Genomic DNA, 7,506 nt, shown 5'->3' on the forward strand with positions numbered 1-7,506 from the left:
CTTATAACCTATTTTAGCCGTAACCCCTAATTCTAGGGTAGGGTAGCCTAGAACACTTTTAGAAACTATTTTAGGAATAATATTATCTTAGTAAATACAATTATAGTATTAAATAGCGTTTTGATTATTTTGTTGTTATTTTATTATATATATAATTGCAAGACAGAACACTTGATAAATAAGACACATTTGTTTTATTTTTCAAATGTGGTTTGAATTGGGTGACCTAGTAACCTCTGTGTGAAAGTCCAGCAATTGGCGTGGGGCTGGTTTGAGAATGATCTAATACACTTTATTTCTCAGCTGCCTCACCAATGTCTGTACGTGAATTACTAACTTTTAATACCTAAATATTTCCAATAGATGGCAGCATAAGGCCACGAAGCATCAGTTATAGGCTATAAGCAGCAATATGATTGACATAAAATAGCATGCAACCAAATTCTAAATGTCCCATGATTTTCTAAAATGGTCACTCATTACTTTAGCTAGCTTATATATCTCGGATAGGGCCTGTGATGCTTTGGAAGAGCAACTAAATAGTGACTATAGCAGGTGTTGAACCCTGGTAAATAATCACTAGTCAGATGCTCCAACCTCAACTCTAATATACATGCATTTTTAAATATCTAATATTGCGATTAAACAACCTCGGAATAGAAAAGACAAGAGTGCGTCTTCCAGCCCACCAATAAATTACAAAATGCAACCCTCGCGGTTAGCAAATGTACCTCAACATGCCCCTCGCTTGTGCTAGAAGGCAGAGTGCTCGCTGCTGGTTGATGAATCTGACAATGAATGTACTAGGAAAATACGTTTTTCTCGACCAGAGGTGACTAAATTAATGTTCAGGCTTATTGATAATCATTATAGTAATGAAGTATGATTTCAAAACATGAGCATAAAACAGGTAATAATAAACATGAATCATCATTATATTATTTCACAGTAATCTGTTAAATGCTTTTCAGTCGTTCCTCTTGCGTTAGCAGTGTGGAAAGGGACAGTAAAAGCGTGTGCAGGAGTTTTCCTGAGAGGGGAGTGGTGGTGTATCCAGGGAGAAAACTAAACTAACCTTCTGAAATGTCTTTGTGGTCTTATGCTGCATTCTATTGGAATTATTTATTAACTGCAGTAGTACTGAATAAAGTATATCCTTACTAAAGTAGTAATTACTCAGAATTTCAAAATATGACATTTTCTAGTTCATTTTACCACTTACAACAATAAAATAACAATTTATAGCATAGCACAATGAAACTGACAAAAACCAAAAACAACATACATTTAGTTAATTATAAAAATAAAATAAAAACTATGTATTTAGATGGGTGACATTATCTGCCAAAGTAACACCTCGATCGAGCGTTTTTTTAAATTATTATTACTGTGTAAAACCTAGCAGTACTACTTATTTCTCAGAGAGTGAGACAGATATATATATTATTACTGTGTAAAACCTAGCAGTACTACTTATTTCTCTGAGAGTGAGGCAGATATATATATTATTACTGTGTAAAACCTAGCAGTACTACTTATTTCTCAGAGAGTGAGGCAGATATATATATTTTTACTGTGTAAAACCTTGCAGTACTACTTATTTCTCTGAGAGTGAGGCAGATATATTATTACTGTGTAAAACCTAGCAGTACTACTTATTTCTCTGAGAGTGAGGCAGATATGTAGTATTTAGCAAAAAACATGATTCTTGGTCTCTCTGAAATGAAACCATCAAGTGATAGATTTTAAACAAATACATGTCTGTCACTGAACAACCCCATACCATGATTAGCTAGTGAAAAAACACACCAATCTCTTTCAGAATTTCTTTAAACTATAAAAGCAAATTGACCAACATTTCTGAAAATGGATATATAGCGTTTTGGAATGAAACTCGTCTTATGTTTCCCCATCTGAGTTCAGAGTAGATGAGAGATGTAATGTTTGTCTCTGTTGTGTTGAAGCCCAATCAAGCAGGAGAGACCAGCCTCCCCTGTACCCAGCTGTGTGTCCATGAAGAGTGACAAGTCTATGAATCTTCCTATAAAGTTTAGAGAGGGAGACTTTTCTACTGAACAAAGGTAAGAAGAACTCATGGGTCATGGTCAGTGAATTAAACTACAATTGTCATTTCTCCTCTCCCATTTTACCATTTATTTTTGTTGTTTTCATAATCCATAGGCTAATCCTTTTTTTTCCATTTTCATAGTCCTGAAACAATATTAAACTAACACAACATTCCCTCCCTGTGTGTGTGTGTGTGTGTGTGTGTGTGATGTAATCTATATCCTGATTGCCTAGTCACTTTTACCCATACCTACAGTTGAAGTCGGAAGTTTACATACACTTAGGTAGGTTTTTCAACCACTCCACAAATTTCTCGTTAACAAACTATAGTTTTGGCAAGTCGGTTAGGACATCTACTTTGTGCACGACACAAGTAATTTTTCCAACAATTGTTTACAGACAGATTATTTAATTTATAATTCACTGTATCACAATTCCAGTGGGTCAGAAGTTTACTTAGCTTGGAAAATTCCAGAAAATTATGTCATGGCTTTAGAAGCTTCTGATAGGCTAATTGACATAATTTGAGTCAATTGGAGGTGTACCTGTGGATGTATTTCAAGGCCTACCTTTAAACTCAGTGCCTCTTTGCTTGACATCATGGGAAAATCAAAAGAAATCAGCCAAGACCTCAGAAAAAAATGGTAGACCTCCACAAGTCTGGTTCATCATTGGGAGCAATTTCCAAACACCTAAAGGTACCACGTTCATCTGTACAAACAATAGTACGCAAGTATAAACACCATGGGACCACGCAGCCGTCATACCGCTCAGGAAGGAGACGCGTTCTGTCTCCCTAGAGATGAAACGTATTTTGGTGCGAAAAGTGCAAATCAATCCCAGAACAACAACAAAGGACCTTGTGAAGATGCTGGAGGAAACAGGTACGAAAGTATCTATATCCACAGTAAAAACTAGTCCTATATCGACATAACCTGAAAGGCCCCTCAGCAAGGAAGAAGCCATTGGTCCAAAACCGCCATAAAAAAGCAAGACTACGGTTTGCAACTGCACATGGGGACAAAGATTGTACTTTTTGGAGAAATATCCTCTAGTCTGATGAAACAAAAATAGAACTGTTTGGCCATAATGACCATCATTATGTTTGGAGGAAAAAGGGGGTGCTTGTGCATTCGAAGAACACCATACCAACCGTGACGCACGGGGTGGCAGCATCATGCTGTGGGGGTGCTTTGCTGCAGGAGGGACTGGTGCACTTCACAAAATAGATGGCATCATGAGGAAGGAAATGATGTGGGATATATTGAAGCAACATCTCAAGACATCAGTCAGGAAGTTAAAGCTTGGTCGCAAATGGGTCTTCCAAATGGACAATGACCCCAAGCATACTTCCAAAGTTGTGGCAAAATGGCTTAAGACAACAATGTCAAGGTATTGGAGTGGCCATCACACAGCCCTGACCTCAATCCTATAGAAAATGTGTGGGCAGAACTGAAAAGCGCGTGAAAGCGAGCAAGGAGGCCTACAAACCTGACTCAGTTACACCAGCTCTGTCAGGAGTGAATGGGCCAAAAATTCACCCAACTTATTGTGGGAAGCTTGTGGAAGGCTACCCGAAACGTTTGACCCAAGTTAAACAATTTAAAGGCAATGCTACCAAATACTAATTGAGTGTATGTAAACTTCTGACCCACTGGGAATGTTGATGAAAAGAAATAAAAGCTGAAATAAATCATTCTCTCTACTTTTATTCTGACATTTCACATTCTTAAAATAAAGTGGTGATCCTAACTGACCTAAGACAGGCATTTGTGAAGAACTGAGTTTAAATGTATTTGGCTAAGGTGTATGTAAACTTCCAACTTCAACTGTATGTAGGATCTTCATTTGAGGAAAATATTCCTGCAGCAACAGGAAATGTGGATCATAATTTATGTACATTTTTGTAAGGTTGATATATACTTCATATGAAAAAATCTATTCTGAAACTTTAGAAGTCATTTTAAACCTCAAATACATTTCCTGCATTGCATGGAAGTTATTCTGTAGTGGGGGGTGATCAAATTAAGATCCTTTACTCTGAATTTTACTTGGTGATATGGTGCTCCTAGTGAGAGACAACATTTAGAGACAGAATACAGACAGACGAGTTTACACAAAGTGTATGTACAACATTATACACAAATAGCTAGAGTGAGCATTGAGCTATAAGAGAATGAACAGTGGATATACACATTTATACAACAGGTGGGTCTAATCCTGAATGCTGATTGGTTAAAACCGCATTCCAGCCGGTGTCTATTCCACAAATTACCACCAGCTAAATCTATGACATGAAATGCCTATATACTCTGTTCAATCTGACTGTGCAATCCACTATCTCATCAGCTCATGCTTGATGTGGTGTGCAGCATAGAGTGCATAGTCCTTTAGTCTCTATGGGCCAGATGGTAGTGTACAGTTCAGAGATGGCTTGATGTGGTGTGCAGCATAGAGTGTATAGTCCTTCAGTCTCTATGGACCAGATGGTAGTGCACAGTTCAGAGATGGCTTGATGTGGTGTGCAGCATAGAGTGTATAGTCCTTTAGTCTCTATGGGCCAGATGGCCAGTTGGTGAGGGCCACAGCATGGGGAAAGAAACTGTTCAGATGGGGGTCTATAACATCCAATCACATAGGTTTTCAGCAGCTGACAGTTGCAACGTCATTGCTAATAATGCAAACGGCCTTGGTTTAGATAAAGACAAGCTCTGTACAGATGTAGGATCTTAATTTAATCATCCTGTTGCAGGATAACTAAAACTTGTTATGTATGTAGGCTATAGCTGAGGTATAGACCTCCATCTGCATATCACTAACAAACCGCTATTATATATTATAACCTAGCCTACTTTACATAATATAAATCTCCTACTTGTTGCAAAATAACTTTCTGAATGGATCAATGATTTCCCCTCAGATTTATCATGCCCGTTTTAGCCCTTCTGTCTACATTCTCAGATTCAAAGACAACAAATAGCCTAATTTTTATTAATACAAATAAGTGTGAGGCATGGCCTTGTGTTGCTGCACTGTCTATAACTACCTTAACAAACAGTGACTTATTATTATTATTATTATTGACAGTTAACATGGAGAAGAGATGTCACAACCAGATGTTCATCTGATTGCATTAAATAGCCTGACTGTTTCGATATGTCTGTTAGTACATTTTTTATTTCTAAGAGATCATGAGTAAAAGAGAACAATGGACATTCTAGAATGAGTTGTCACTGTGTTCACCACAACCAATATGCTGCATCTCTGTTTAGGGGTCAGTGGTCTAAAATGAGTCTCTCTGGGGAGAGAGAGGAGGGGGGCCCTGCCTCTAAAATGAGTCTCTCTGGGGAGAGAGAGGAGGGGGTCCCTGCCTCTAAAATGAGTCTATCTGGAGAGAGAGAGGAGGGGGTCCCTGCCTCTAAAATGAGTCTCTCTGGAGAGAGAGAGGAGGGGGTCCCTGCCTCTAAAATTAGTCTCTCTTGGGAACATGACACCAAAGCTAAGAGGTGAGATTACAATTTTGTTTCTACAACCTTCTGAGTTCATATAGTTTAGTAATACCACTGTGGACATGTTTCTACATCCTTCTGAGTTCATATAGTTTAGTAATACCACTGTGGACATGTTTCTACAACCTTCTGAGTTCATATAGTTTAGTAATACCACTGTGGACATGTTTCTACAACCTTCTGAGTTCATATAGTTTAGTAATACCACTGTGGACATGTTTCTACAACCTTCTGAGTTCATATAGTGTAGTAATACCACTGTGGACATGTTTCTACAACCTTCTGAGTTCATATAGTTTAGTAATACCACTGTGGACATGTTTCTACAACCTTCTGAGTTCATATAGTTTAGTAATACCACTGTGGACATGTTTCTACAACCTTCTGAGTTCATATAGTTTAGTAATACCACTGTGGACATGTTATTCATTCCAGAGGCTACTACCACTCAGAGAGCAGAGTATACTGTTCCCAGCTGTCTGTCTATGAACAGTATTAACATCTGCAATCTCTCTCTCCTTTATCTCTGTAGTGGAAGGTCTGCTCTGCCAGAGGATCAGTATTAACATCTACAATCTCTCTCTCCTTTATCTCTGTAGTGGAAGGTCTGCTCTGCCAGAGGATCAGTATTAACATCTACAATCTCTCTCTCCTTTATCTCTGTAGTGGAAGGTCTACTCTGTTAGAGGATCAGTATTAACATCTACAATCTCTCTCTCCTTTATCTCTGTAGTGGAAGGTCTACTCTGTTAGAGGATCAGTATTAACATATACAATCTCTCTCTCCTTTATCTCTGTAGTGGAAGGTCTACTCTGTTAAAGGATCAGTATTAACATCTACAATCTCTCTCTCTCCTTTATCTCTGTAGTGGATGGTCTACTCTGTTAGAGGATCAGTCCAGGTGTGCAGTGTGTCAGCAGGTGCTGAGGGATCCAGTCTCTATCACCTGTGGACACAGGTTCTGCAGACAGTGCATTACCAGATACTGGGAGAAACCTGCTCCTTCAGGAGACTATGACTGTCCTCAGTGTAGAAAGAGATCCAGAACACGGCCTGTACTACAGCACCTGAGTCAACCCAATAAAACAAGAGGCTCTGAAAACAGGAAGACCACTTGCACACGTGGGCCAAGTCAATACCTTAATATGATTTACAGTAGTTAACTACAATATTATGAGATAATAGAAGTTACTGTAGTTGTGGAAGGCCCACTTTTCATCCTGTCAATGAATGTTTCTGATACACATCATTTTTCCTCTTCCCTTGTAGTGGATGACAGCCTGCAGAGAGCTATAGTAAACCATAAAGACAGTCTGAAAAGGAGGTATGAATGTGTGATAGAAGGCATGGAAAAAGCAGGGAACCAAACTCCCCCTCAACAGGATTTACACAGAGCTCTACATCACAGAGGGAGAGAGTGAAGGGGTTAACAATGAACATGAGGTGTGGCAGCTAGAGACAGCATCCAGGACGCCAACCTCACATGACACAGCAATCCACTGCAATGACATCTTTAAACCCTTACCAGGCCAAGAGAGAAGCATCAGAACTGTGCTGACGAAGGGCATCGCTGGCATCGGAAAAACAGTCTCTGTGCAGAAGTTCATCCTAGACTGGGCTGAAGAGAAGGCGAACCAAGATGTGGATATCATATTTGTGCTTCCTTTCCGGGAGCTGAACTTGATTAAAGATCTCCAGTACAGTCTTCTCAGACTTTTAAATGGCTTCCACACAGAACTAGACATAGGCAATGCAAAGAAATTCATTGCCTGTAAAGCTATGTTCATCTTTGATGGTTTGGATGAAAGCAGACTTCCATTGGATTTCCAGCACAATGAAAAGGTGTCTAATGTCACCCAGACATCGTCTGTCGATGTTCTGCTGACAAACCTCATCATGGGGAATCTGCTTCCCTCTGCTCTCCTATGG

At 39.1% G+C, this 7,506-nt stretch overlaps 1 long non-coding RNA gene across 1 annotated transcript; it reads left to right on the top strand.

Annotated features, from left to right (window-relative positions):
* The first annotated feature begins 2,040 nt into the window (after window positions 1-2,040).
* LOC121556033 lies at window positions 2,041-6,945 on the top strand. The gene is made up of 3 exons (XR_006658056.1): window positions 2,041-2,081; window positions 6,446-6,699; window positions 6,847-6,945. It is a non-coding gene; the product is annotated as an uncharacterized LOC121556033 (long non-coding RNA).
* The last annotated feature ends 561 nt before the right edge of the window (window positions 6,946-7,506 follow it).

The sequence above is a fragment of the Coregonus clupeaformis genome, unplaced genomic scaffold, assembly GCF_020615455.1.
Source record: "Coregonus clupeaformis isolate EN_2021a unplaced genomic scaffold, ASM2061545v1 scaf0019, whole genome shotgun sequence".
Lineage (NCBI taxonomy): Eukaryota > Metazoa > Chordata > Actinopteri > Salmoniformes > Salmonidae > Coregonus > Coregonus clupeaformis.